General features: G+C 51.6%; 1 protein-coding gene across 1 annotated transcript in view; it reads right to left on the reverse strand.

The window, feature by feature from the left end:
- The window catches only part of ERG (ETS transcription factor ERG), a 223,214-nt gene extending 197,733 nt beyond the window's left edge, over nucleotides 1-25,481 (reverse strand). Inside the window, exon 1 of the mRNA XM_036017436.1 lies at nucleotides 24,424-25,481. The gene's annotated coding sequence lies outside the window, so the exon portion shown is untranslated. The remainder of the gene's footprint in view (nucleotides 1-24,423) is intronic.
- Nucleotides 25,482-27,519: the final 2,038 nt, after the last annotated feature.

Raw genomic sequence — 27,519 nt, forward strand, 5'->3', positions numbered from 1 at the left:
AAGGAAGAATGAGCAACTACATACGTGAAAACAATCATAAGGAAACTTCACAGGCACATGTTCCTTTGCAGGGGAAAAAAGTTTACTTTCTAAAACTCCAAAAACTGTTATAAAAGGATTCAGTGTGGTATTTTTTTAAAGCACGATTATTGGGTATAAAATACCATGTTATGGCACACAACTTTGCAATAACCTTCCTGTGTTTAGGTAAGGTCAGCTAGATACTAGAGAGCCTATGGGCACACAGTAGGGCCACAGTGGCAAAGGCCCCCTCTGGCTATGGCCACTTACATGCAACGTGACTGACCCCAGGGTGAGTGAGGTCAGCATGAGCCGCAGGAAGCACGACACTGGGCCGGGGCCCCAGCTTGGCCATTCACCAGCTCTGCGACATTGCCGCTGACAAGTGTACATGCTCTCCGAGGGGAACGCACAGGGCAGACTGGCTGTCAGCTTTCCCACTGGTCCCCCGGGGAAGAGAAGGTCGGGGCACAGCCGGGGAGGTGGGGCAGGGGAGGGCGAGAGGGGACCGGCTTCCTCCCAGAGAGTTCCACTCTTCTCGGGTGGACTTACTCACTGGGCTTTTATGTACAGTTTTATTCAAACAAAGGGATCCTCAGCCAAAATAATTGAAGAAAAGAAAACCAGAAGTCGTGTCCCTTTTCCCTGAAGGTATTCGCTCCAGCCAAGGCACGAAGCGCCTGGGGGTGAGCAGCAGATGAAAGCTGGAAATATGGAAGCTCAAGGGGAGCTGTTTTCATTTGGAAGGGGATTATCGAGAGGGGAGTCTGCGTCGGCTCCTGAAAACCATCCGTACCTCCTCTCCCGTCGGGGCCACTGCCGCAGAGCCGCAGGACGCCACCCAGAGCGTCCCGCTCCCATGGCAACGGCCCAAAAGGGCCCAAAAGGGAAGAGACTTCCACCTGGACCACGGGAGCCCCATGTTTGCAGGGTTGGGGACCACTGTCTGGGAAATCGCCCTAGATAGTGGAGGCAGCGAATGTTTACTCAAAATTATTTATTAGGTGGTAACACAAACTATCAAAAAGGAGAGAGGCCAAAACTGGTGGTCGTTTACATAAGAGTCACAGACCCTTAGGGTATAAAAGCCTTCAAATGTGGAGGGAAATAAAGCCACGGGTGGGGAGCGGGGAAGGAGGGTCTCCCCCCCTGGGTTGTTGTGAGGATTACATGAGCTGATACAGGTGGCGCCTATCATGGTCAGAACTCTCTAGAAGCTGGCTTCGCTGGAATCACGGCATCGTCCCGCACGGACTCTGCCCTCCCCCTGCCGGCTGTTATCATCCATGGATAATGCGCAGCCCTTACCCATGAGGACTTGCAACTCACTTCCTCCCTAAAACATAACAGGTCCCATTTGCAAATGACAGGTTGAACCCACGAGCTCACCTCTAGAACAATACGAAACAATGCAGAAATCCAGGAGAAGAGAGGAGAGAGAGGAGACAGCGGCCCACAGGAGACGCCCACGGAGTTGGGAAGGGGAGCAGCAGGCGGGTGAGTGAGGGCGGAGCCTGGAAGGGAAGGACCATTCCCATCGCAGGACCCGGAGAGGTCCAGACCCCTGCAGGCCCGGCCTCCGGGGCAGAGAGGGGCAGGGAGGGCACGGATAGGTGAGCGTATATACAAACTGAAATAAGCAGCGATTCCAGGGGCCCCACTCCTGTCACCTTCCTGACACCCTGCAGCCAGGTAACTGCTGGCCCCCTCCCTGGCAGGTAACAGGCAGCCCCCTCTCCTGAGGTACTGGGGACCCCAGGCCTTACAGACTGTGGGGTGGAGACTGTACCCTGAAAAGGAGAATTAAATGAGGGGTGAGACGCCCTCTCCCAGGGTCTCCGCTCTACTCCCCTCTCAGAACACTCGCGGCAGCCCGCCCCGGCAGCCCACCCGCACCCCACCGCCCTCCCCGCGGCCAAGGACTGCAGGGTCTTCTCAGGAGACACTGACCAGCCCCCCGGGCGCTGCAGAGATGGCCACTGGCTGCTCCCCAACGCCATGGTCAGGCGCCCGCCCCGTCACAGCACACGCTGCAGCCAGCAGCGACACCTGGGCACACGGTCAGGACCTGGTGACTCATTCTGAGTGTGCACAAACATGCGAGGAACGCGGGAAGTGAGGAAAACGTCCAACCTGAAATGCAGTGACCGAAAAACAACAGAAACGAAGAACAAAAACCAGAACACGTAAAACCAAAAGAGACATCAGGAAGCAAAAAAAAGTTTTTAACTTAAAAAAACTATCATTAAGGTCCTAGAGATAAGAACAGACACTGTATCTACTGGTGGGGGGGAAGACGCTAAGAAAGTCAGAGATTCAACTTCTGATTCATATGAGTTCCAAGAACAGAGCACATTTTTTTTAGAAAAGGGAAGGGGGAATTATCAAAGGGAGAATACAGGCAAACCTCCCACAGCTGGCTGACGAGCGTGAATTCCAGGCAGGAGGGCCCAGTGAGCGCCCCACGCGTGACAGAAGGAAGGAGGCACGCACCAGGGCGCACTACTGTGGGTTTTCGGGATAAAGAGAAAAACCCAGAAGAAGGGAAGAAGCAGGGGGCACGGAGTGTCCCCACCACAAAAATGAGAGTGAGACGTCAACGAAGCATCGCTTTCCAAATCGTGATGGAAATTCTTTTAAAGGTGGATTGAGTGCCCCAGCGAACCACCAACCTGAGGCCGACGATGAGGCTGATGGGACACAGCCAGGGAAGGGAGTGCGACACAGGAGACCCCGGGGACCAGCGGGCTAGGACACTGGGGACACCACCAAGGAAGGGAGGGCGACACAGGAGACCCCTGGGGGCCAGCGGGCTAGGACACTGGGACCACCACATGCCCGTGAGCAGCCGGTTCAGAAAGCACAAGCCTCCCTCCCAGGGCTCTTCCTCCCCCCAACCCCCACCCCCACCCCTCCAAACCCTGAGAGAGACGTTCCTGAGAACACTCCGCCACCCGAGGGGAGACGCCCCTCCTGCTGAGCTCAGGGAGCCTCACTGACTCCCTAGGAGGAACACCAAGGCCTCACTCAGGGCCCGGACCGAGTCTGGGGGAAGACAAACCGCACCCGTAGCACGGCACACACCGTGCGTGCGGCTCGCCCCTGCGTAACAGACTCGGTGACCTAGGTTGGCAGTGAACGTGCATTTCACAGGCCTGCATGCAGGGACGCTGGAGTGGGGGGGAGGGACAGGAGACTGGGGGTGCGGGGGTTGGGGGGGGGCTTGGGCCACATTCTCAGCTTCCTTAAGAGAAGACGGAAGGCTCACGCAGGAGCAGCCGGAGCCCGGGACGCACAGGACAGAAGGACGGCCACGAGGAGAGGGCTTCCTCCAGGAAGGTGTTTTCCATTATGAGCCCAGAAATGCGATTTGACTTTTTCAAAGTTCCGTCTCTGCATTGCTTTGAGAAAAATCAACAATTGGATTAACGACGGAATGAAATGTGGAGGGGACTTCGAGAGTGAACCGAGAATGGGTGGAGGTGCAGCGGCCCCTGAGGACGGGCCGGGGGCCCAGACGAGGCGTCGGGCTGGGTCCCACAGGTCGGGCGGGGCCTCGGCGTCCACCCCGTGGTCGGGCCCAAGCACCACCACCTTTGGGGAGAAAGAGGCCCTGAACCAACTCCCCTCCATTATTTAGTGACACGCTGAGCTGTTTATTTCGGTCGTGTCACAATATAACACAACTAAGCAAAAGCCAAAACGCTCCATGTGGTTCTCAGGTGCTGTGCACACATGCGCATTTTTTCAACTTTCACCGCAAGTTAAAGACAAACAGAACTACTCTGAATGGTAACTTGGTGGTATGTATTTCCAAAGACTAAAGACAGCTGCCCTTGACCCCACAGTTCCACTTCCGAGAATGGACCCTACTCTTTGGTAAAGGCTGCAGTGCAGCATGCGACAGTGACCTTCAACCGTAAAAGTGTGTGAGAATGCTGATGCCTGGGCCTCGCCCCCAAGACCCTCTGATGTCATTGGTCTTTGATGGGGCCTGTGAATCTGCATTATGCAGCCAAGAGGGAGAACTCCTGGTTTATAACAAAGGAAACTGGGACCAGCCTAAACACTCAACACAGAGGAGTAACTAAATCTCTCATGATAGGGCCGATGGAATCCTAGACACTCTTAAAATGGTGTGGCAGAAAAAAAGGCATTTCATCAAGCATATTTATTGATATAAACAGACACTTACAATGCGCTGTTAAGGTAAAAAAACAGATTATCAAAACGTATACGTAATATCATCAACCGTGGGGGGGACGTACACATAAAAGAATTCCCACCATTCTGGAATTAAACGCATCACTGGCAACAGCCAAAACGTCTTTGGGTGTGGAAAGATTTGATTTAAATACTTTTGTTTACCTGTGTGTTCTAACATTTCTGCAATGAGCAAAGTATGGCAGACACTACCTTCTAAAGTTCAAAAAGGCTTCAGCCCGTCGCTTGTGGGTTGTAAGCATTTTAACGCTGTGCGTATAGACTTCAGCTCACACCCCGCCCACGCTCCGACCCATAAATCCGCACACACGGACACACCCAGACACTCACCGGCAGCTTTCCAGGGCCCGCGCTGCCCGCCAAGTCTCTTCAGGGTGACCGGCTTTCCCAGGAGTTTCGTCTTTCCTTCGAAGGTAGCGAAGTTGCAAACCCAGGCTGTCCTTCCAACTCTGGCACACCCACTGGCCCTGGGAACGCCCCCTCACAAATGTCTGCAGGACGGGGTGCGGGCGGGGTGGTTACTGGAACCATATCAGAAAACCAGAGACTGGCTCTGCGGCCACGAGAATGTCCCCAGCACTGTGCCCAGCCCCTGTGCCGTGCAGCACCACCGGTGGGCGCTCGTGGGGGGAGACAGAGGGAGAACGGACGCGAACGGACATGCAGGACAAGGATGTGTTTTCCCAGCGGGAGGAAGGGGCTGAGTTCCAGCGGACCCTGGAGCAGGAAACACCCGGAGGGCGTGGCCCCTGTGTTCCCAGCACAGACGGCAGAAGCGCCATCGGCTTCCTCCACGGTCCCCACCCTGATGCCCGCTCCTCACCCAGTGCCCCCTTCCCCTAGGTTTTGTCTCAAAGCCATCCACCAGAAAGGACCGAGTAAGCTGCAAACTTCTAAATGGTTATCTTCAGAAGGATTTGAAACTTAACATGAGGGAGGGGATTGAGACCAACCCCAAATCCGTGAGCACGGGGCTTTCGCACGCAGCACAGCCCAATGGCATCTGCTTCCCCGGGCCCAGCCTCTCCCCAGCTAGTGGCCACCGGGACACTGGAGCGAGCAGGAAATCTAAAATTAGGCGCTGCTCCCTGCCACGGAGGATTCACGGGACGGTTTAATTGGTAGTCTCAGGACTAAAACCTGCAGCCAGGAAATGAAAACATCTTCTAGACATCTGAGGGGGCCTGCATGCACTCAGTGAACCTGCCCTGCAGCCCGTGGGGACGAGAGCATGCCAGGGACAGAGCGAGGACCCAGCTCTTCCACCTTCTAGCCTCGACACGTGCCAGAGCCATGCAGACCCTGGTCTCTCTCTTTTTTTTTTTTTTAGAGAGGGAAGGGAGGGAGAAAGAGAGAGAGAGAGAGAGAAACATCAATGTGCAGTTGCTGGGGGCCGTGGCCTGCAACCTAGGCATGTACCCTGACTGGGAATCGAACCTGTGACGCTTTGGTTCTCAGCCCGAGCTCAATCCACTGAGCTACGCCAGCCAGGGCTGACCCCGGTCTTCTTATTCAAGAGGCAAAGTGGTTTCCTCCGCCAGAAGGGGTCTTCAGAGGACCCACGGAAAGTCATGTGTTCTGGAGAACAAAAGCACCCCTTCCGCACAGTCACCTCCGACACCCCAAACCACGAGGACAACACTCAAAGGTCGGAGGGACATTCGACTCAGCCATGACGTGTTGACTCTGATACGGAATATATACCTGCCAAAAAGGACTCCTCACTGATACCTGGCCCCAAATTTACAGCCAGAGGCTAGCAGTCTCTGTTTAGGGGTGGCCCCTCACATAGGCTGCATTTCAGGGAGAACCCGCAGATGGAGCTGCCCGCCTCCCACACTGAGTCTCCGCATCTGAGCCGGCCCTTGTCAGTAAGTTTCTGGAATGGTAGTTAGACCAGTGGGCTGCCGCCTGCCCCATCTAATTTGAACTCTACAGTTATAGCCTCGTTTACATCTTTACTGGCCAATCAGAGCAGCTCCACAATGACCAATCAGAGCACGCAATTCTGACCAATCGGGACAGTGCTATTTGGACCAATCAAACTGTGCATTTGGATTCAACATGTGCCTAAAAACAAGGCAAGTAGGAGAGCCACCCCTTTGTCCCTGGGGAGCTCTCCCAGACAAATGGATCAGTATGCACCTGCGTGTTGCGATTTTCAGGGCTGGCAAGATCATCTGAAATGTTTTCCAGTACCATTTTTGGTCAATGCACAGAGTAATTAAATTATGGTTTTACGTGGCCTCCAGGTGTTTAGAGAGATTTCAAGTAAACATGAGAAAAGAAAGAGCAAAGGGCTTGAGGGGTATGTCCACTGGTGACGTGGGTCAGGGTGACAAACTCTCCATCCTCTGCAGGGGGTGACTCACAGCTGCGTGTCCACAGAAACTGCTGATCTCCTACCAGAGCCGTGGAGAGCCAGGGTCCCAAGGGACCTGTCCCTTCCACGCACCCACGTCCCTTTCCCTCCCACCCTCCCAACCAATGTTAGTGGAGCTGGTCTTCTTCCCTGGAAGGGTCTTTCCAGCCACCCTCTCTCCCGTCTGAGGGGGCACCCCCGGATCCACTACGGAGATGACGCCCGCCTGAACGGAGGCCATGCCAGCAAATTGGGGACAGTGTCTGGTGTCTGGCGTCTGACTCCAGCCAAAAATGTGGCTACTGACCAGAGTGGCATTCTGTCTGCCAACTGACCCGACAGTATTCTAAGTAGAAAACCCCTACAAAAGAAGCCTGCATGTATTATAACAAGATGGGGAGACACCTTTCTCTTGAAGACATGTTCTCAGAGAAGATTTCAACTTTCCTAAGATGAGCACTTTTGCTGGGCCCCTCTTGTCTGGGAAGGCGTCTGCGTAGGTGTGGCTTTGGGGCGCCCTGCAGCCTTCCCGCAGGTGGACTGCAGGTGCACGGTCTATACGAGGGGTCAGCATATAACTCGCGGCAGTCCATACGAGGGGATCAGCCTATAACATGGTCTTCTTCTACCTGCCTCGTCAGCCGAGGGTGAAGTTCAGAAGGACGGGGGTTCTACCTGGGCGTCTTTGACTGTGTAAGTTATCTGAGGAAGAGACACTGATCCTAAATTCCAGGTTCTAGTGATGAGGTGATCATAACTATTTCCAGCAGTATTATAAATACTGTAATCTTGCCCTGGCTGGTATAGCTCTGTGGATTGAGCGCGGGCTGCAAACCAAAGCATCACAGGCTCGATTCCCAGTCAGGGCACATGCCTGGGTTGCAGGCCACAGCCCCCAGCAACCGCACATTGATGTTTCTCTCTCTCTCTCTCTTTCTCCCTCCCTTCCCTCTCTAAAAATAAATAAATATAATCTTTAAAATAAATAAATAAAAAATAAATACTGTAATCTGTGTAATAGATTATATATACAGAGCCGAGACAAATGTAGGTTTATAGCTGTGAAAATGTGAAACAGTTTATTCTGGTACTATTTATTAATTATTGTACTATTTTCATTACAAACAACTGTAAACCTGTTTTTGCCCCTCCCTGCATAATATATGCAATAGCTCACCTATATTAAAAAATTTGGGGGGAAATGACACTCAAAAATCATAACCAGTAAAACTGAGCGAAGCAGTGAAACAACTCGGAAGTAGCCAAAACAGTATGTGCTTTTGCTGGGGACAGGCATGGACTCCTTGACAACATTGCCCCCGGTTGGTCAAGATCGTTAACGTTTCCTAGATTCCCAGACTGTTTTCGGTCAACAGTCCGAATTATGAAGTTCAACAGAAATTCCCAGAAAAGGAAGAGCAACATAAGTACCAACTCTTGCAGAAGTACAGAGCTTGTAACACACGTAAACTTAGTGCAAGTAAGTGTTAAAGCAGACGCCGTGGTGTGTGACCCAATCTGACCCCGATGACCAGAACAGGAAGGTAACCACGTGGAGTCGCTGCTATGGCACCCACTGCGAGAGCAGCCGTGGTCTGAAGAGCTGTCGTTGGAGATTTTGTAGGGCAAGCGCTCACAGACGTCCGGCTCTGTGCTCCACGTGATGGTGACACAGCACTCGGTCAGTCCCCCTGCCTGGCGTTCAAAGTGCTGACCGTGGGTCACCTGACTCCACCCAACGTGCATCCCGAAGAGATCACCCAGAGGCAACTTGCAGAGAGGAAGGGAAAAGTTTGAAGAGAGAGCTCTCCTAACTACACGTTATTTGCTTAAAGTGCCTCTTAAAATGCCAACAACTGAAAAAAGCAATGAAAATGTGCCTTTCTGCCAAATTAGAAAGGAAGAAGTACTTGAACAACAATTAAAACAAAAATTTTTTTTAAAAAATCAAAAAAAAAGAAAGGAAGAAGGAAAACTGTCATTATTGGTAGATGATATGACACTAATACTGTAAATAGAGATCCCTAAAGATTACACCAAAAAAAATCACTGGAACTGATAAATGAATTCAGTAATGTAGCAAGGCACGAAATAAATATCCAGAAAGCAGTTGCATTTTTATGTACCGATAATAAACTATCACAAGAAAAAACTAAGAAAAACAATCCTATTTAAAAATTGTATAAAAACATCTAACTCAAAAAATTATAAGACACTGAAGAAAGAAACTGAGGAAGATACAAATAAATCGAAGCATATACCATGTTCACGGACTAGAAGAATTAACATCGTCGAAATGTTCGTACTTCCCAAAGCAATCTATAGATTCAATGCAATACCTATTAAAATGCTAATGACATATTTCACAGATTTAGAACAAATATTTCAAAAGTTTATATGGAGCCAAAAACAACTCCAAATATCCACAGCAATCTTGAGAAGAAAGAACAAAGTTGGAGATATCACACTACCTAACATCAAACTATATTGCAACACCATAATAATCAAAACAGCCTGGTACTGGTATAAAGACAGAATTCCATAGATCAATGGAATAGAATAGAGGCCTCAGAAATAAATCCATGCCTTTATGGTCAATTAATATTTGACAAAAGAAGCAAGAACATATAAAAGGGTAGAGATACCATATTCAATAACTGGTACTGGGAAAATCGGACAGATACATGCAAAAAAAATGAAACTAGATCACCTTCACACACCATACACAAGAATGAACTCAAAACCATAAAAAAACTAGAAGAAAACATAGGCAGTAAAATTTCAGACATTTCTCATAGCAGTATTTCTTTCTGAAATGTTGCCTTGGGCAAGGAAAACAAAAAAATAAACAAATGGGACTACATCAAACTAAAAGGTTTTGCACAGCAAAGGAAACCATCCACAAACCGAAAAGACAATGGCACTGAATGGAAGAACATATTCTTTGATGATATAGATGGTAAGGGGCTGATTCCCAAAATTTATAAAGGACTTATATAACTCAACACCACAAAAAACCCAAACAATTGAATTTAAAAATGGACGAAGGACCCAAGCAGACACTTCTCCAAAGAGGACACACAGATGGCCAATAGACATACAAAAAGATGCTTAACCTCACTAATCATCAGAGAAATGCAAATTAAAGCCACATGGCTACCCCAAATAAATCAACAAATAACAAGCATTGGCAAAGATGTGGATGGAGAAAGGGGAACCCTTGTGCACTGTTGGTGGGAATGCAGGCTGGTGCAGCCACTGTGGAAAACAGTACAGAGATACCTAAAAAAATTAAAAATGGAACTGCCTTATGACCCAGCCATTCCACTTCTGGAAATTTATCCAAAGAAACCCAAAACACTAATTCAAAAGAATACATGCACCCCTACATTCACCGCAGCGTTATTTACAATAGTCACAATTTGGAAGTGGCCCAAGTGCCCATCGGCAGTTGAGTGGATAAAAAAGCTGTGGTACATCCGCACAATGGAACACTACTGGGCTGTGAAAAAGGAAATCTCGTTGCAAATGGGCCTATTAAGTGAAATGAGTCAGCCAGAGAAAGATAAATACCATACGACTTCACCTACATGTGGAATCTAATGAACACACTGAACTAACAGGCAAAAGAGAGGCACACTCACAGATACACAAAACAGGCTGACGGCTGTCAGAGGGGAGGGGGTCTGGGGGCACTGTGGAAAAGGTGGAGGGAAGAAGCAAAAACAAGAGAACCACTCAGACACAGACAACAGTGTGGTGAGTACCGGAGGGATGGGGGCGGCGGGAGGCAGAACACGGCAAAGAGGGTGACGGAAGGAGACTTGACTTGGGGTGGTAAACACACAGTACAATCTACAGATGATATAATATAGAACTGTACCCCTGAAACCTACGTAATTTCATTGACCCATGTCACTCCGATACATTCACTGAAATCTACAATGTTTTAAAGGCGCCTTCTACCTGCCAAACACTGGGCACGTGCAGTGGCGGGGGAGGGCTCTGCGGCCGGGGCTCAGAGATGCTCAGGGCCAGGTCACCCCTCGGACCGGCCACCTCAGAGCGAAGTCAACGCCCTTGTGACGGTCCAGAAAGAAGCTGCGAAGGACACCCATCTGGCCGCCCCAAAGCATGCCTTTTGGGGTACTGATGGTGTACGCTGGTTTTTAAGAAACAAACGACTCCTAAAGCACCTTCGACCCTCCCCCTTTACCTGCCTGAAAGAGTTCAGACAGAGGAACCTGCTCCAAGGGAGGGGGCGTCAGCTGAGCACCGCCACATAAACGAAACGTGGCAGACGCGAGACATCCGGCAGGGCTGTTGGCTGGCCCCCACCTCGGTCCCCACCACTTCTGGGCGGGGCACGAGAATGTGTTGACTTCGGGTTTGTCCCTTCTTGTCTACCAGTAAGTCAGTCACCTGCTTTCCCTTCGAAATCCCAGGCTCGCGCCTCCCTCGCCTTCATCCAAAACTGTCCAGGGCATCTCTGGGCCTCCTATTCCTGGGGCACCCCCACGTGTGCCTCCCTCCTAAGTGTCAGAGGTTTCCTCCTGCTAACTCTTCCCCACGCTACTTTGATTGTTACCCAGCCAGAAGTACTGAGAAAGGCGGGAGGGAAACTGGGGTCTCCATCCCCCTCCACACTACCGTACCACCTCCCACAGCATCAGCCAGAGGGGAAGCCTTTAAAGTAAAACGTCACCTTCTGTCTTTGGCACTCACAGCAGCGCGATTTGTCATTTGACTCTCTTTCTGGATGTCAGGCCATCCCGTCCGGCACGTGGAGCACTGGAGGATCTGGTGGGGCTGCTGACGACGAGGGGAGACCCCCACCCAGGGTCGGATCCCCTCCACCCACGTGGCTCCAGTGTCACGGCCCACCTCGCTCCCTCCCCGTCTCAGAGCCTGGCGTGCTTTTCCCCTGTTCCCAGTCTCACTGGGTCACTTCTAGTAACGAGTGCAAGGCAGCTGCCGCCGCGGCCAGGGCGTGGGCGGGCGGCCCAGACTCTGCCTCACAGACGCTCACCCCCGGGCTGTGAGTCAGTTGCCTTTTCATGGAAATACTACTCAATGGCCATTTTCATAAAGCGTGGTGCTGGCGCCGCTGTGTTTCTCTTGACGCCGGCCCAAGTGTTTTTCTCTCCTGGCTGATTTCGGGTTGAAGCTCGGCGTGTCTTTCTGGGGTTGTTTATTTTTTTCCTGTATTTCCATTTTTACTGGAGGGGGAAACATGAGCCTCGATGGGGTCCAGCTGCGGCTAAAGCAGCCACGGGACGGGCCCGCGTACACCCAGGACCAGGGGTAGACGCCGCCTTTCCAGCTGCGCCCACGCCAGGGGCACGCTGCCCCTTGCGTGGGGATGCATGTTTTCTGCTGGGGTCTTCCCACAGACCACCTGAGCTTCATGTGCACACGAAGCCTGAGAAGTTCCCCGGCACCGTCCGTCCAGCGAAGAGTGTGCGGTCAGCCCTTCCACACATGCGTGGTGTCCCCCGAGAGACGCACAGGCGGCCCGGTGGCCTATCCCTTTTGTCACTGTCAGAGCCCAGGCCACGCTCTGCACGACGGTCAGCACGCAGGGCCCTGGCCTTCACACCTAGAGTTCACCTGGACTTCCTCCTCCCCTCCTCCGAGCCTTCCTGACATCCGGTCCTGGCACCTGCCGTCTTCTCTCTGAAACACAGCCTTCCCCAAGGTCAGCGCTGGCATGGCGCATGGAAGTGGTGCGTTCCCAAGGAGGCTGACTCACTTCTTGGAGGACGAGAAAAAGTCTCTTTTTCTTCCGGGTAAAGCCCAGGCTTACCTAAATGTCGGTATACATACGTGTGTGTATAATGTGAAATACCTGAACAGATACACACTCTCCTGTGGTATTAAAGGTTCACGTGCGGGGAGGTGGAACCAGGAAAAAACTCTCTGAAAAGACTCCTTAGGGGCGTGGCCACGGAAAGGGGTGTAAAACACACTCATTTAAGCCGAGAGTCACTGCATCACCAAATACCGTGATCGCTCGTTGGGTTTGTCACCAACGCCTCGGGGACGGGTGAGTCACAAAGTCTGAATCTGCCCTGGTCTCTTTCGGATGGCCCCATGATCGTTTCTGTGAGCTGAGAATTCAAAGAACCACACTACACTAGTTACTCCTTAACCAACAATTCACATACACGCCACCGCTTGTTTTAAAAGCCAACGGGTGTTGAGCACAAGAAACAAACAAACAAACAAAAAAAACCTTAAAAAAGGAAAGAAACAAAGAGCTCATACTCCGACGCAGATGAAGCAGATAGGTGACTGCACTGAACTGGAAAACAGCTGGGTTTTACACGTCTCCCAGGGAAAGAGTTCTCTCGGGACAGCTCTCCATCCCACAGTAAGTATCCAAAGTGGCAAACCATCCTTGCCTCTCACTAGTCTATTTCGAAGCTCACTTATTCCAAAAAGGAGGCTTATTCCCCGAAGAAGGCCATACAGTCTTACACAGAGGATCTGCAACTCTCATTTTCACGGGCGTGTTGCAGAGACTGAAACACAGCGTGTATGTAACCTTGCTTCCTCCGCCAGTGCAGACGCCAGTCCTCCTGGGCCTCCCCTGCACTCCTTTAGTCTGGGTTGAGCCCCAATCAATTCCCAACCTTGCGGAGAGGAAGCCTGTGTTCCCAACAGGGCCACCGTGCTGCGCCCTTGCAGGATAAAGGGGACCATTTAACCCACAACCCCAGAGGCTGCACACGCCAGCACCAGAGAATACAGCAGCCACTTTGCCACAACTTCAAAGGGTGGACGCAGAGAGCAGGAACAGTAAGCAGAGCCTGCTTTCTGTCCTCAAAATCCCAGGCTGGGGCAGACGTATGAATAACTTTCAAACCCCAGGAAGTCAGAGAAGATCCCCACTGCTTTATAAAGATTGCATGGTGCGCGCCGAACCTCCTAAGGCGCCCCTGGACCTCACTCCCGACGGCCAGCGCCAGAGAACGCAGGCACCTGCCTGCAGCAAATCCACTCCGATTCCCCTCATTCCCAGACACAAATTTCCATGAAAACCAGACACAGGAGAGAAAGCGAGGGCGGGGCTCCTCCAGCATCGCTTCAGACCTGCAGCCTGATTTCATTAGACGCGCGGGCTTGTTTCTTCGAGCCCCTCGTGGGCCTTACCGCGGGTGGAACTTCTCTGCCACCGACATCTGAAAGCCCTGCGTGGGAGCAAGTGAGCCCAGGGAAGCAGGGGGAAGGGACTCAGTGGCAGCAAGCGAGGCGGGGGAATTCGGGCATCGGGAGGAGAGAGAAACACGCAGCAACGCTCAGATTCCTCTGGGCGAGGACACTTCCCACCGGCTGTGTGTGGCTTGTCCTGGGGCTCAGTCCACCCATCCATCCCCGAAGCACGACAGTTGTTTAGCCCGAAGGGGAAAGGCCTCTACCAGCCTGGCGAAGCAGAGCAGCTTCCAGAAGCACACTTTGGCCCTTTCACGCTTGCCAACGCCAGACGGAGAAGCTGGTGGGGAATGCATGGGGCGGCTGAGGCGGGCAGCCCCCCCTGGGTTCCTGTCCCCTCCGCTGTCCCAGCACCGTGCCCACCGGCTGACCGCTCCACACTGGCAGTTTGTCTCCAAGGTCCTCCTCAACCACGCTGCACATCGTAAGGACCCCGTGCAGAAGCAGCTGGACCCTGACCTCCCCCGACGAGCCGCGGGGCCAGCCTCGGGCCCCGCCGGCTGCTGCCAGCAATGAATGGCTCGGCCTCCCCTCCCGGAGTGCAGGCACACGTGGCTCCCATCAGCGTGGTCTCGGATTCACTCTGCGTGTAGACCGCTTGCCCGTCACGTTCTCATATTTACACATGTTCACCGCACGTAACCCCAAGTGAATTATTTAAGGGGTCTTAATGTGCTTCAGATTTCTCAAACACAATTTAGACTTTAAATTAAATTTGTTCTCCCGTGAGAGAGGAGGGGAGCGGGACGCAGCAGGCCTCGGAGCAGACCCTCGGGTACCCCGGCAAGGGCCACACCTGGTGACCCGCACTCCGGGGAGGACGGAAAGGGGCTGGCCTGCAAAACGCAGCCTCAGTGCGGCAGAACCCGCCACGCGCAAGATAAACATTCTCGCTTTTCTGCTCGTCCCCGAGGGCCTACAACCAGACACGTGGACGGGTAGAGCCTGAACACACAGCCCCTTCCGTCAGTTCTGAGGTTTGGGGGGTTTAAAAAAATAAATAAATGACAGTATTCTTTGTCCTTCCATGTTTGGTTACCAATAACTGCGCCGAATTAGCTGTTAAATTTGATACGGCCATTAGAGTTGAGGAAAGCCACGCATATTTTGTTTAGCACAGTTTTATTTTGTTTAAGTTTTCTTTTTTCTTTTTTTTTACAGTAAGCACTGCCCACGGGGCAAAATGAACGAGAACAGAGAGAGTGGAACCCCCTCACGATGCACCAGTGACAGTGAGCACAAACCATCCATGAGGAAGCGCAGAGAGGCGCTGGCTGCAGAGCAGGCACTGGACTGAAAACAAATTTCTCGCTCAGGGAACTGTGAATGTTTCACCCTTTTTAAAAGCAAGAGGTGAGTCAACAGGAAATGGTATATACACATATGCCCTCCCTCCAACAGGAAAACTGCCGTTTCAGGACTGGACATACGGTGCTGGCTCCTACTTTTTAATGCTACCGCATCTGGTCCCAAAATGATATCGGAGCGACGTGGCCCCTGGAGCTATAGAGCAGACACAGTGCTTACTAACTCTACTCAATCTGAACTCTTCTGAGAAACGGTCTGAAGCTGACTGTACAGGCTGCTACTGAGCACTCGAAATGTGCTGTCAGTGGGAAGCACACCTGGATCTCAAAGCTTCCATACAGAAAAAAAATCATGTAAAATATTTCATCAATGTTTTATGTTAATTGCATTTGAAGTGATAATGTTTTGGACATGCGTTACAATGGAATAGATTATTAAAATTAACTTCACCTGTTTCCTTCTCTAATGCGGCTACTAGAAAATTTTAAGCTATGCATGTGACTTGTCATTCCATTTCCTTTGCTGAGCCTCTGTGTCACCCTGCTTCCTCCTTGTCACCTGTCGCATCCGTGAAGTGGACCCTCCGCTCTGACTGAGACGACTCCAGGCAGCAGAGCCGAGGCAGGGATTTCCGAGTCGGCGGCCCGGGGTGTCAGTGCTACTCTGGCTCTCACTCTCCGTGGGACCCTGGCCTCGTGCTCTGAGCCTCACGTTGCTCTTCTGGACAATGGGGGCAATTGGGGCACCGTCTTTGAAGAGCTGCGGTGAGGCTGACCCCTGGTGACGCCGACCCTTGCCTGCGCCACCTGGTGAGGTCAAGGTCAGTTTCCGCCCTCCGAACATTACACTCTCCCGTCCCCTTTGCAAGATTACGTTGAACTTCACACTTGGGTTATGGAAACTGGCATCTAGATCAGTCCCTCGGAAACCCGGGGAGGCTGGGCAGGCCCTGCAGCCCGGGGCGCAGGCCCCAAGGAGCACCTCCCGCCCTCCTGCCCGCAGCCTGCCCACGCCTGCCCGACACACACACACACACACACACACACACACAACGGCGCAGCTCCCGCGCCTCCCTGCCCTTTGGGAAGCACTTCCTGCTCCGCCTGCAGTCCGGCTCCTGTCGCTTTTTGATTCTACGATTCTTGTGAGATGGACGATTTTATCTCTACTCTGCCTTGTTCCAAAACAGGATGCGAAGAGATTGACAGGGATATATGCCGTGTAACAAGCATTTTTTAAAAAATTCAGGAGTAGATGCACAATAAATAAGAAAGGACGGGGGAGGGAGAAACAAGGGCAAGAACATAAACTGGAACTGAGCACGCAGAGGCCCCGGTGGTGCCGGCCACCCAAACGCTCCACGGCTGCTGATGCTGAGAGTGAAAGCAAAGTCCTCCCACGAGTCACTGAGACTGGAGGGCCGGTGTGGTGGGATGACGCGCTCACCCAGCAGCGGCCCCGCAGCGAGCCCCGTGCATGGCGTGGCCGGGGCCCCGCCACGGGCCTCCACGCACGCAGCACACGGAGCACTCGGTGTGGGCGCACTGCCTCCATCACTGGACAGTGCTGGGCCCTGGCTCGCCGGCACACTGGCCTGGCCCAAGCCGGTGGCCCTGCTGAATGTGCCACTTGGGTTAGAATATGCACTCACCCACTTTCTTAATTTCATGGAACATGCCTTCACCCCTCTTTACAGAGCATGGCCCATGCACGCCCCGCCGTTCTGTGTTCCGGGACACAAGCGTCCGTCCCCTTTCTAGGTCCCCGGGCACGTGCACGCGCTCCCTTCCTATAGTTCCACCCCCTGAAGGCATGGCCGGAGTCCTCCCCGTGCCCACGGCGCCCTGCACAGTGTCTGGCACGGACTGTAAGACAGGGACATGGGCTGAAAGGGCAGCTTGTCCCTCCCCACACCGTTCGCACTCTCCGGTCTCTCTTCCTCGCACCTGCCTTTCCATGACCCTGAACGGCCCCCTCGGCTGGAGTCCGGAACTTGCACAGCCCGGGTTAAATCTGCCCGGAGACCAGCCTTGGCCCCTTAGGGACTCCCAGAAGTCCCAGACATGCCCCTCGTTCTGCACGAACCACCACCTGTGGGTATTTGTATCCCAAAGACGCTATGTTCAGAGAACATGCTTTTGGTTCTTTGGAGGGAAAAAGGGCTGTGGCTTTGTTCACAGGTTGTCACTAAATGAATACCTCAGGCGGGTGGATAGGCAAGAACACACTGAAATGTTCTGGCTTTTTCCCACTAAATTTGCAGTTGTTTTACTAATTTCTAGATAGGGCCAGCACCCAAGGGGGTGTCCAACCTTTTGGCACCTCTGGGCCACACTAGAAGAATTGTCTTGGGCCACACATTAAATACATTGTAATATGTAATCACAGAAAAAAATCTCGTGTTTTAAGAAAACTTACAATTTTTCTTGTGTTGGGCCGCGTGTGGCCCTTGGGGTGCAGGCTGGACACCCCTGGAACAGTCTCTGATTCACCCATGCCCCCCATCTCTCCTTTAGGACAGTGCCCTGATTTAATAGGCGATCAATACATTTTGACTGAGAAGTGTGTTTCCAGGTTGCTTAAAATGAATAAAGAAAATCGAACATGACTGAATGCTTAATTTTTGCAAAGAAAACATTATGCTGATGCTAAATGTAGTTGTAAATGGGATCGTAATACGCACATAAATGAACCCCCTTCTTTGCCTCCTGGAAGTTAGTTTACCGTGGGGGTCAATGTACTTATGGGGTCATTTTATAGACCGTTTTGCAGCCTGGGGATGAAGAACTTAGGAGAAATTGCTCTTGGGGGACATTCTGGTTAATCACCTATATTTCCAAGTCTTAGGAAACTGCAAAGACGAATCAAATTTCCTCAGGACGTATGATGACAAGGCACTGCAGGACGGACACAAGGCCTGCTGCAAAGTCCTCTCGCTGTGACGAAAGCAGGCATCAGAGATCTCTTCTCCTGCTTCCACAGTAGTGGCTTCGGAGGGCGGCCGGGGGGTGCAGAAACGGGAATAAGTGCTGGTAATATGCGGACCCAAACGCCTTCTGCAGAAAAGACCTGCCCGGTTCCCGGGATTTTGATCCATGTTGTCGTTCCTTCTGTTTAGGACTCGGTCATGAAGTGCGGCCAGGGTCACACCCACCAGAAAGTACTTTCTGATACTGAAGCAGCAAATAGTCCCCCTCCTCCTGCGTACTCTGTCACCTCGCTGCTGTGTGGGCACAGCTGAGAGAGCCAGCCCTGCACCGGACGAGCTGCGGTTCTGAGGAGTGAGGGCCCCCCCCAGCCGCCCCGGGCACGGGCTGCAGTGTCAGCGAGCCCCCTTTCCACACGAGAGATTCGTCAGAGTGTTCCTACGCCAGCCATCGGCCCCTTTGCTACACGACTTCACCGCGTTTCCCAGCAGAAGAAACTTCAGGTTTCTAATGCCTTTAACGTCAAAGGTTTATGTTGAGGTTGTGGGTGTGAGTGGTTAGCATTTCCTAACATTTCCTTTTCCTCCTGCGGTTATCATTTGCGTTCTGCTCAGATGCATGCGTGTCCACGTAAGCATCCTGAAAGGCACCTTCGTCGCTCCTGGGTCGAAGCTTTACCTTCCTGACTCTGTGATGCAGGGGGAGCCTCTCTCCCTTCCCCACCAGGCTCCTCAGAGCCGCTTCCTGCCATCCCTTCTGAGAGGCCTGAGGTCCCCATTCACTCCAGCGTCGGGCAGAGTCCAAGCATCTGAGACACAGGGAGGGTGGAAGGAAGAGCACTTTTCCCACGGCCAATCCCAATCAACTGTTAGACAGAGGCGATGGGCAGTAAACAGACAGAGTAAAGGCCCAGATTCCTCCTGCTGCAGCGAACAGTCCCAAGCCTGGTGTCCTCATTAGCTCCCCCAGAAAAGCAAGCAGCGCCCACTAATCCATTTCCACCAGGTCAGCGATGAACGCACGCCCCCCAGCATGTCCTCAGTGCGGCCACACGCACCTCCCCACCCAGTGCGAAGGGGCATGATCCGATTCAGACTTTTCCTTTGCAACTTGAACCTGGTTACTAAGCCCCGAGAATCCATAACCCACATGTCTACTCCGCCGCAGAGAAAATGAACTTCCCCGCCCAGAATGGCGAATCACTTAACGCAGGGATTTTCAACCGGTGTGCCACAGCAGGCCCGCTGGCGTGCCGCAAGAATTTCTAAAACATGCAGCGCCCGACTACAGAATCTGGGGCCCCTTCCCCTTAGATTGTCGGATGACCAAAGCCAGCGGCCAACACCACAGCAGTCACCCCGTGTAAGTGCATCAAAGTCACACCTTTTTTTTTTTTTGTCAGATCAGCAAAGATACGTTTTGTGGCCTGCCGCAGAATTTGAGCAACCAGTTTAGGTGTGCTGCCACGAGACGGAAAAGGGTGAAAATCACTGGCTTAATGGAATGAGACAACGGCAGTACATCACCCTACAGGGCTCGGCCCCCACCCCGGCCCCCCTGCGGTCAGACCGAGGCGCAAACACACTTCTCCACCTTTAAATGAAGACTTGGGAACCGCTGCCACACCAGCCCCTCGTCAAGAGAAAAAAAACGGTTTCCAGTTTGTACGGCTTCTTAGTCACCGCAGATGGCCCCGTGTTCTCCCCTGCTCATTGGACGGAGGTTTTTCTCCCCCTGGGGTGTGTTCTCCAGAGGGGGTGGGGGCACGGCTATCGGAACAACATCAGTATCACTCGTAAAAGGGATCTCATGTAAGAATCAGCCTGTGTGAGGGTCTCGCTCCCACCAAACCCATTCCAGTCACAGGCCGGGACTCAAACAGAGGCAGCTGCAGGCCTACGTTTTAAAAACCTTTAGACAGGCTAAGGGCTTGTCCTAGACCAGGTCTCGCATCTGGTTCTCCAGAGCTACGAATTAAACGTGACACATTCATTCAGAAGGCCTATTTTTACATATGGTAAGAATAGTTCGGCCTTCATACGTAGTCGTTTTCAAGCAGGAAGAAGTCCCACAACCGAAGTCCCTTGGCACACACGTCTGAACAAGCACCGAGTCCAGGTGAGTGGGCCCCTCGCTCACGCTGTTACATCACTACTGTGTCCCATGCACGGTCGGGGTCTTCCAGACCCTGACGCGCCACTGTAAAAACAGAAGGCCTGGGAAGTGAGCTGAAACCCGGGACTCAGGCGCAGCGCTGCCTTCTGAGCACACCCTTTAGTTCCTCGCCGCTGTCTGCGTTTCACTTACACTTAAATTTAGCGAAGTAATTTTAGATCACCCGCCGTCGCCACCTCCCCTAGATCTGCGCCGTCGCAAACACGAAGCATCAAATCCTCTGTCTCTTAAATACCAAAATGTGTAACATAAAAGGTAACGTTAAAAGGGGGGAGATTTTTACCCCTGGCTATTTGGAAAAAACGGGTTCAGATGCTAGTCTCACCCCTAGAAATTCCTGCTGCCCTGCAGAATGACTGCTTTGAATCACTAAGAGTGAGAAGATGTAGCGTGACCATGCATTACGTACAGCTCATTAACTAACTGCTAATAAGCCCCCTGAGGGGGCAAAGAAGGGCCAACAAGAATGCCATCATGACCATCAACAACACAGACCTCCTGCATCAACACCCATCACTGCCACGACTTTCAAAGTTTCCCTGCACCTCCAGCTCACGCTGTCACAGACAGGAAGATCAAATTTATCTGAAATTGTGTCCAAAATATTTAAACATCTCCGTTGTGCCAGCTTGTCTCTTTGTCAAAAGCTACTCCAAAGGGTTTCAGACTTTCAAGGTCAAGGTGTAGATCATAAGCAAGGCTGTGTTGGAAGGACTGCATCGCCCGGGAATGCCTGCCCAAAGTGTCCTCGCACACGGGGAGAAGAAAGTCAGACCCCTCGGCAGTCCCCGCTCACTGTGACAGCCTGCCTGGGAAGCAGAGGGTGATGCAGCCGGGAGGTGACCAAAGAGACGTGCCTTTAGAACGATCAACCCCCAAGTTAAACCGAGAACTGCCTCTCGGCCTCAAAAAGCTGGGATTCTGCTCACAATGACTTATTTCTGATGTCAGCTACTTGACCGCATCTGGCTTCACAGGCTCCCTGAGTCGCATTCGAGACGGGTGGGTGTCTCTGTGCCAGCGCCTCCTGAGTGGGGGTCCCCGAAACAGCTGGCGGCACTGAGATTCATTCAACACGACAGCGTCTCCTCACCACCCGGATCCGGTGACCGACCAACCTGCTATCGGTTTCCACTGGGAAACCGGAAAAGACTTTAGCAGCATTCACTCCTCTGTCTGGTGAAGAAATAAATCCCCTTTTATCGTTTTGTTGTTGTTGTTTAAGGAGAGGTAACAAGAAAAAAAACAGAGCTAATACTAAATTTAGGGAAAATGTTTAAAGTTCTTTATTACCTATCCATATAGGCACGATACGTAACATTTTAGAATAGTAAGTTAAAAATCAATGCTGACATCTTTCAGAGATGCTTACATCTTACTTACATAGTTGGCATTCTGCTGGGACCTGAGCCCTTGCCATAAATAAAATATCTGATTTTATGAGGTTAAAAGTTCCACAAGATTTTTCTTTAATACCTACCAAAACAAAACATCAGAAGTGGGATGGGTGGGGGGCAGATATTTAGATACTCACGTACAAGCAGCCCCACTGCAAAACCCATTCAATGTTAAACACTAATTTTCAAAAGTTTACCTAGAGAAGGCAAATTGGATTAAATAGCCAAGAACTCATCGTGAAATCACAAGTATATGTAAAATGATGTACCACAATTCTACCCCAGATTTTTACAAATAAAATGAAGTAACAATAGAGTGTTAGAAAGGAGAAGAAACTGAAACTTGAAGTGCAATTGGAACTGTACTTTCTTAAACAAATAACTCAAAAGACATAATACCCATTCGCCAGTTTGCTGTAATTTCCCAAAGTCATTGACTCAAATTGGAGCTCGGATTACCAAACCGCAAGCAGCATTTGCGATGTTTTGTGGCGCTCGTAAAAACCTTTCTTTAGAAATTATAAAGCTTTAGTTATTAACCACTAGTTTGCATAGCTCATCCTGTTTTCGCCAGAACTGTGATTTCAACCGTAGGGATTCCTGCATCCGCTCCCTGACACGCAGTGGTTAATTCATCTGGTGGCGTTTTCTGTAACTGCCCTTGCCCGGTCCCCCGCTGAGGAAGGAGTCTGCTGAGGCCGCCGCCGGCAGCGCAGGGGTTAAGCCCAGGAATGTGACAGTTCTCCTGGTGATAAGGTGACGGAGAGCTGAGGCCGGTTCAGGGCTCTAAACTACTTGGAGAGAACCGAAAATACTCAAAAATAGTCCCCGTGGTGCATACACTCTGTGCCTTACGTTCTGTCACCCTGGGAAGAATAAAAAGCACTTTTCTTTTTAACTCACACTCAAAGTTTTCTGAACCACAGAAGCTACAGAAACAGGACGAGTGTGAAATCTGCGGCGCAGATGAGTATGTTCTTTGAAAGGACCAAGGAAATTGTTACATCACGGACAAGTGGTACTAAAGCCGCATTTGCATTAAAATGGTCTACCCATTTTACTGGGCGGTTTGGTCTGCTAGTAACAATAGGACCTAAGTCTCATGCTTAAAAATATTAACCATAACTCCATGCAGTACCTTTGGTAAAAAAAACCTCCATACGACAGACAACAGCGATACGTGGAAGATGGATTTCTGAGAGAAACCAAAAAGACTAGCTGATTTTTAAAAAAGTGACATTCTACATTTTAAACATGCCAGGTTTCCAATTAAAGGGGAACGCGGGAAGCCCGTGAGCACAACAGCTGCAGGTTGCGGTGTCAGAAGGTGAAAAGACAGGCTGAGAGTCTGGCCAGGAAAGAGATGTAGTGGGTTCAGGAGCGCGCGGCCGGGGCGCCGTCGGAGGGCGATTCCACGCGCCGTTGGACCAACCGGGCAGTAACAGCCAAGCCCACATCTGGTCTCTACTTTCAGCCAAGCGTGGGCTTTAATTCAACCCTGATTTCCACTCCAGACAAGAACAAATAACCTCTTGCTGAGGCTCCGGCGATTTGCTCTCCCGGCCCGGGCCGATTTCAGCGCGGCTGCTCCTCTCCGAGGGTCTCCTACGGCGCGCGTTTTCCAGGGACCCTCCCGGGTTTCGCACGCCCCACCTGACCGGCGCCGTCGGAAGAGCCAGCCCCCCGCCGCCACCGGCCCCGCAGCCGCCAGCGCGGCACCGGCGCCGGGGGCACTGGACTTACCGGGAAGCGAGCTCCGCCGTCGGGGGGAAGGCGTGTCCGCACGTGTGCGTCCGCGCGTGTCCGCTCCCGCATGTGCCCGCGCGCGTGCCTGGCCGTGCGCGCCCAGCCGGCCGCACTGACTCCGGGGCGCCGACGGGTTCAGCCCATGGTGTGGGCGCCGGCTCGGGGAGGCTCCGGCTCCCGCCAATCGCCGCGCAGGGCGGCCACCCCGACGCGCGACTCACGATCGGAGAGTGCGCGCCGGGGGCGGGGCGGGGGCGCGCGTGTCCAGGGGCGCGTGGGGGTGCGCGCGCGTCCAGGTGCGCGTGGGTGCGCGTGGGCGCGCGTGTCCCTGAGCGCGCCCTCGGGCGGCGCGGGCGGATCTGGACGCCTGCTCTGGTTGAGCACGGAGTTGGCGGTTCCCAGGAGGAGCAGGAGGAGGAGCGGAGCCTGGGGCGACGTGAGCGCCGACCCAGTGCAGGCCCCGGCAGGAGGGCACCCCGGGACTCGGCTCCAGGAGGGGGAAGGAGCCAGGACCGCAGACGAAGGGAGAGCAGGGACGGGGACAGTGAGGTGGAGAAGTGCGGAGTGGGCTGGCTCCTCGTCCCTCGGCGTGGCTTTTAGTAAGAAGTAATTTTTCCCCCGCCTCAGCCGCTACAGACGTTCAAATAAAAGTTAAAACTGATTGCTGCAGAAGTTTAAAATGACCACCGACTGCCTGGGAAGCTACTCAGAATGAAGACGACATCGCTCGCAGACTATTGGAGGGAAGCACCTCCCAGGCGCCGCCGCGGTAGTGATCCTGGAGTCACTACCTGCGCGTGCCCTACCCGGCGTTGGGACGGGACCGCGGGGGCTCGGGAGGAGCTGGATGTGGTCGCGAGGACGTCAGGATGCGGAGGAGACACCCCGGGCTGACGGATGCAGTGACAGCAGCCCTGTGACAATAGGGCTTGTCCCCAGCCTCAAAAGGGGGAGCCTCCAGGTTTGGCTCATCGGCCTTGGGGGCACCGTGCTAAGGCTCTGCGGACGCTCTAGTTTAAACGCGAATTCTGACATCAAAATCGCTTACCTGAGTGCCGCTGCTTCTCTTCACTTCGGTCCCCCGGGGACCGTCACCACCGTCCGGGCGCGGATTGCAGGGAACCCCTTCCAGAGCGTCCTCTTGCACGCTCTGCCCTTTCCGACCAAGTGAAAACTACTCATGTCCCTCCCTCTCCAAACTTTAACAGCCAAGAATTTCAGCAAACAGCCAGAAAAGAAAGCTAAGTCCCCCCCACCCCAAGGGAAGGGAGGGAATAAGCACTCCTTTAATTTGAAAAATAATAATTAAAACTCCCTCAACTTTTAAGGCCGGGCAACACAATCTATTAATTGGTCGCTATTAACATGCAGTTTTATTGACCATAGCACACAGAAGTCTGATTGTGAAGGAGGAGTGTTTTCAATGAGAGTGGAGTTATTTTAGCTGCAGACGTGTTTACATTTCTGTGGTTTAGTCTATAACTTTCTCTTTTTCTTGCTTCAGAATTCTGCTCCATGAAGCAAAGCCCTTAGCTCCCAGACATTCCAAAAAGTCTGCCAAAATAATAGAAAAAAAAAAGAGAGGGAAGAAAAAACACACAGAGACCCCCAAGTCTGGGTCAGGCTGAGGGTTGTAAGTGGGCATCCTAGGTATGCCCCCTTCCCACACACTTTCCAGTTTAGAAAAAAAAAAAAAAAAAGGCCTTCAGGGCTCCATTTCCTGTTTGCTGGGGAAAAAATAAAATGGGGCTAAGCAGCTGAGTCTAGAAATTGCCTTTTCCAGGACGTATAGATTCTGAGAGGGCCTTTAACCCTGGAGATGCCAAAAAACGGATCATTCATTTGAGAAGCTCCCCGTACAAACTCTCCGAAGGAGTGCTTCTGTTTTAAATGGACAACATTCGTGAAACTACAGATGCGTTCCTAGGAAGTGTCCTGAGCAAACAGGTGCACCGTGGTGGATCAGTTACCAGCCCACCCCTTCCCAGGAAACCAAGAGATGACACCAATAAAAGTAAATATTGAAAACAGTGCAGGCCTCGGACAAGCTGCATCCTTTTCTTTCCGAGGCTACAGGATGAAAAGCAGAATGCACGATAAAAGGCACATGTTTCGTCACGGGGCCATGCCATCTTATACAGTCCGTGCTTGATTCATTGTTTGCAAAATTGATTGATTCCTTAGCATTGCTACCTAGGAACACCGAAGTCACAATGTCCACGTGTTTCTTCAGAAACACATTCAACCTGTCTTTCCCCTCAACTACCAGCTGCATATTTGGGTTCCTTTTCTCTCTAAACTATTCTCCAAATAGTCCAGATCCAGGAAAGCTCTCTGGATTTTGAAATTTTCCCCTTCGCCACTAATTTTCAAACCACACCACAGGGAGCCCTCACCATTTCAGGGAGTGCTTTAAAGTAAACAGACAGATTCTCAACCTGCCCAGTGATCTCGGCAGTCCGCTCTATAACACCACATTACCCTGGCAACATTTCTCGATTACTGTTACTAGTACCTAACATTATAATACTATAGAGCAGGACTGAAAATAATAGTGTGTGCTAACTGACAAAGAGCATGTTTTATGCATAAAAACTGCACTTCAAGAGTGTAAGGAACATGCTTTTGACAATCCAAGTTACCACTGTTAAGAGCAGAAAAAAATAAGTTCAGAAAAAACACAATATTTGAAACAACATTATTTGTGGCTCCCCCTTGCTACCTCTTCCCTGAAAGACACCACGGAGAAATAGGTGATGGAGATAGATGAGAGAGAGAGAAAATGTCCTTGTTGTTATTATTAGTATGTTTATTATTTTAGAGGGGGGGGAGAGGGAGAGTGAGAAAGAGAGAAACATTGATTAGTTGCCTCCTGTACACACTCCAACCTGGGATCAAACCCGCCATGGAGATATGTGCCCTGACTGGGAATCAAACCCGGTAACTTTTGGTGCCCGGAACAACAATCCGACAAACTGAGCCACGTGGCCCAAGGCCAGAGACTGTCTTAAAAGGCACACGCTGAGCCCACTCACAAAGCTGGTGTCATTAACTTTGAAAAATCCCAGAGTTTTGCAGAGTGTGGTCATCATCTCCTCCAGCTGATTATATCTCATAGTTGAAGTTAGGAAGTTGTTTCCATTGTCCAAACTAATCCCTGCCTCCTACCACAGCATTCTCTCAGTCTGGCCCATAATCAAGGTCAAATACAGGAAAGCAGTTTCAACGAGTTAAACCGACTAAATTTATCTGGGAGGCTGACAGGACACGGGTCGTGGAGCCACATTCACAATCCGTTCTGCCGGACGTATACGAGATACGGGAATTCTAAGTTAATAAAAATATCACTTAAAAGGAAGGGTTTTTATATAAACACCTCTTGACACACTTACTTCTTATACGAATTAGTATTTTTAAGTATTTCATACCTGAGATGATCTTTCTATATAAGGTTTTGTGGTCAACTTAATTCCTTTTGAAATCCCTTTTATCCAAAAGATGTTTTGGATTAATTTAAGTATTTGTTACTGGATAATGTCAAGTTCTCGTTCAATGAAATGTCCTGCATTGGGTTGTCACACCTGTTAAATATAAGCCCCCTTTTCTTTTGATATTCTGAGAAGGGCCTTAAAAGGTTTACATCCTTCAATATGGAGATTTAATTGCTCTACCTATAATAAAAATAATCCCTATAAACTTCAGATTGTGGAGATTTCAAAGCCGAAAGAACGATTGGATCGGGATGTAAAGGTTGCAGTTCAAAAAGCCTTCCACTTTTAATATAACGTGCATGGAGTTATGAGTTATAAACTCCTGGTTATCATTTTGTAAGGTCTGGTCTTTGTTGTCCTCGCGCGGAGCGTCTGCGAGCTCTCTTTACAGCCGTCCGGGCAGCTAGTCCTCGTTGGGCGCGTTAACGCTGGAAAGGGGAGCCTCTGCCTCCGCAGTAAATGCTCTCGGGGAGGAAGTCTCGGGTTCTGTTTCCAACGCGGTCCTGGAGCCAGGCCCCGCGCTGACACTTTCACGTCCTTGGCGAGTTCAAATGAAGCCCGAGGCCGCTCTGGAAGGGCAGCCCTGGCCTGGAAAAGGCTTCCGTCGCCGGCCATTTTTCAGCTTTGCATGCCAGGGGCGCCCTTCAGCATGC

Source organism: Phyllostomus discolor, chromosome 2 (genome assembly GCF_004126475.2).
Source record: "Phyllostomus discolor isolate MPI-MPIP mPhyDis1 chromosome 2, mPhyDis1.pri.v3, whole genome shotgun sequence".
NCBI classification, from domain to species: Eukaryota; Metazoa; Chordata; class Mammalia; order Chiroptera; family Phyllostomidae; genus Phyllostomus; species Phyllostomus discolor.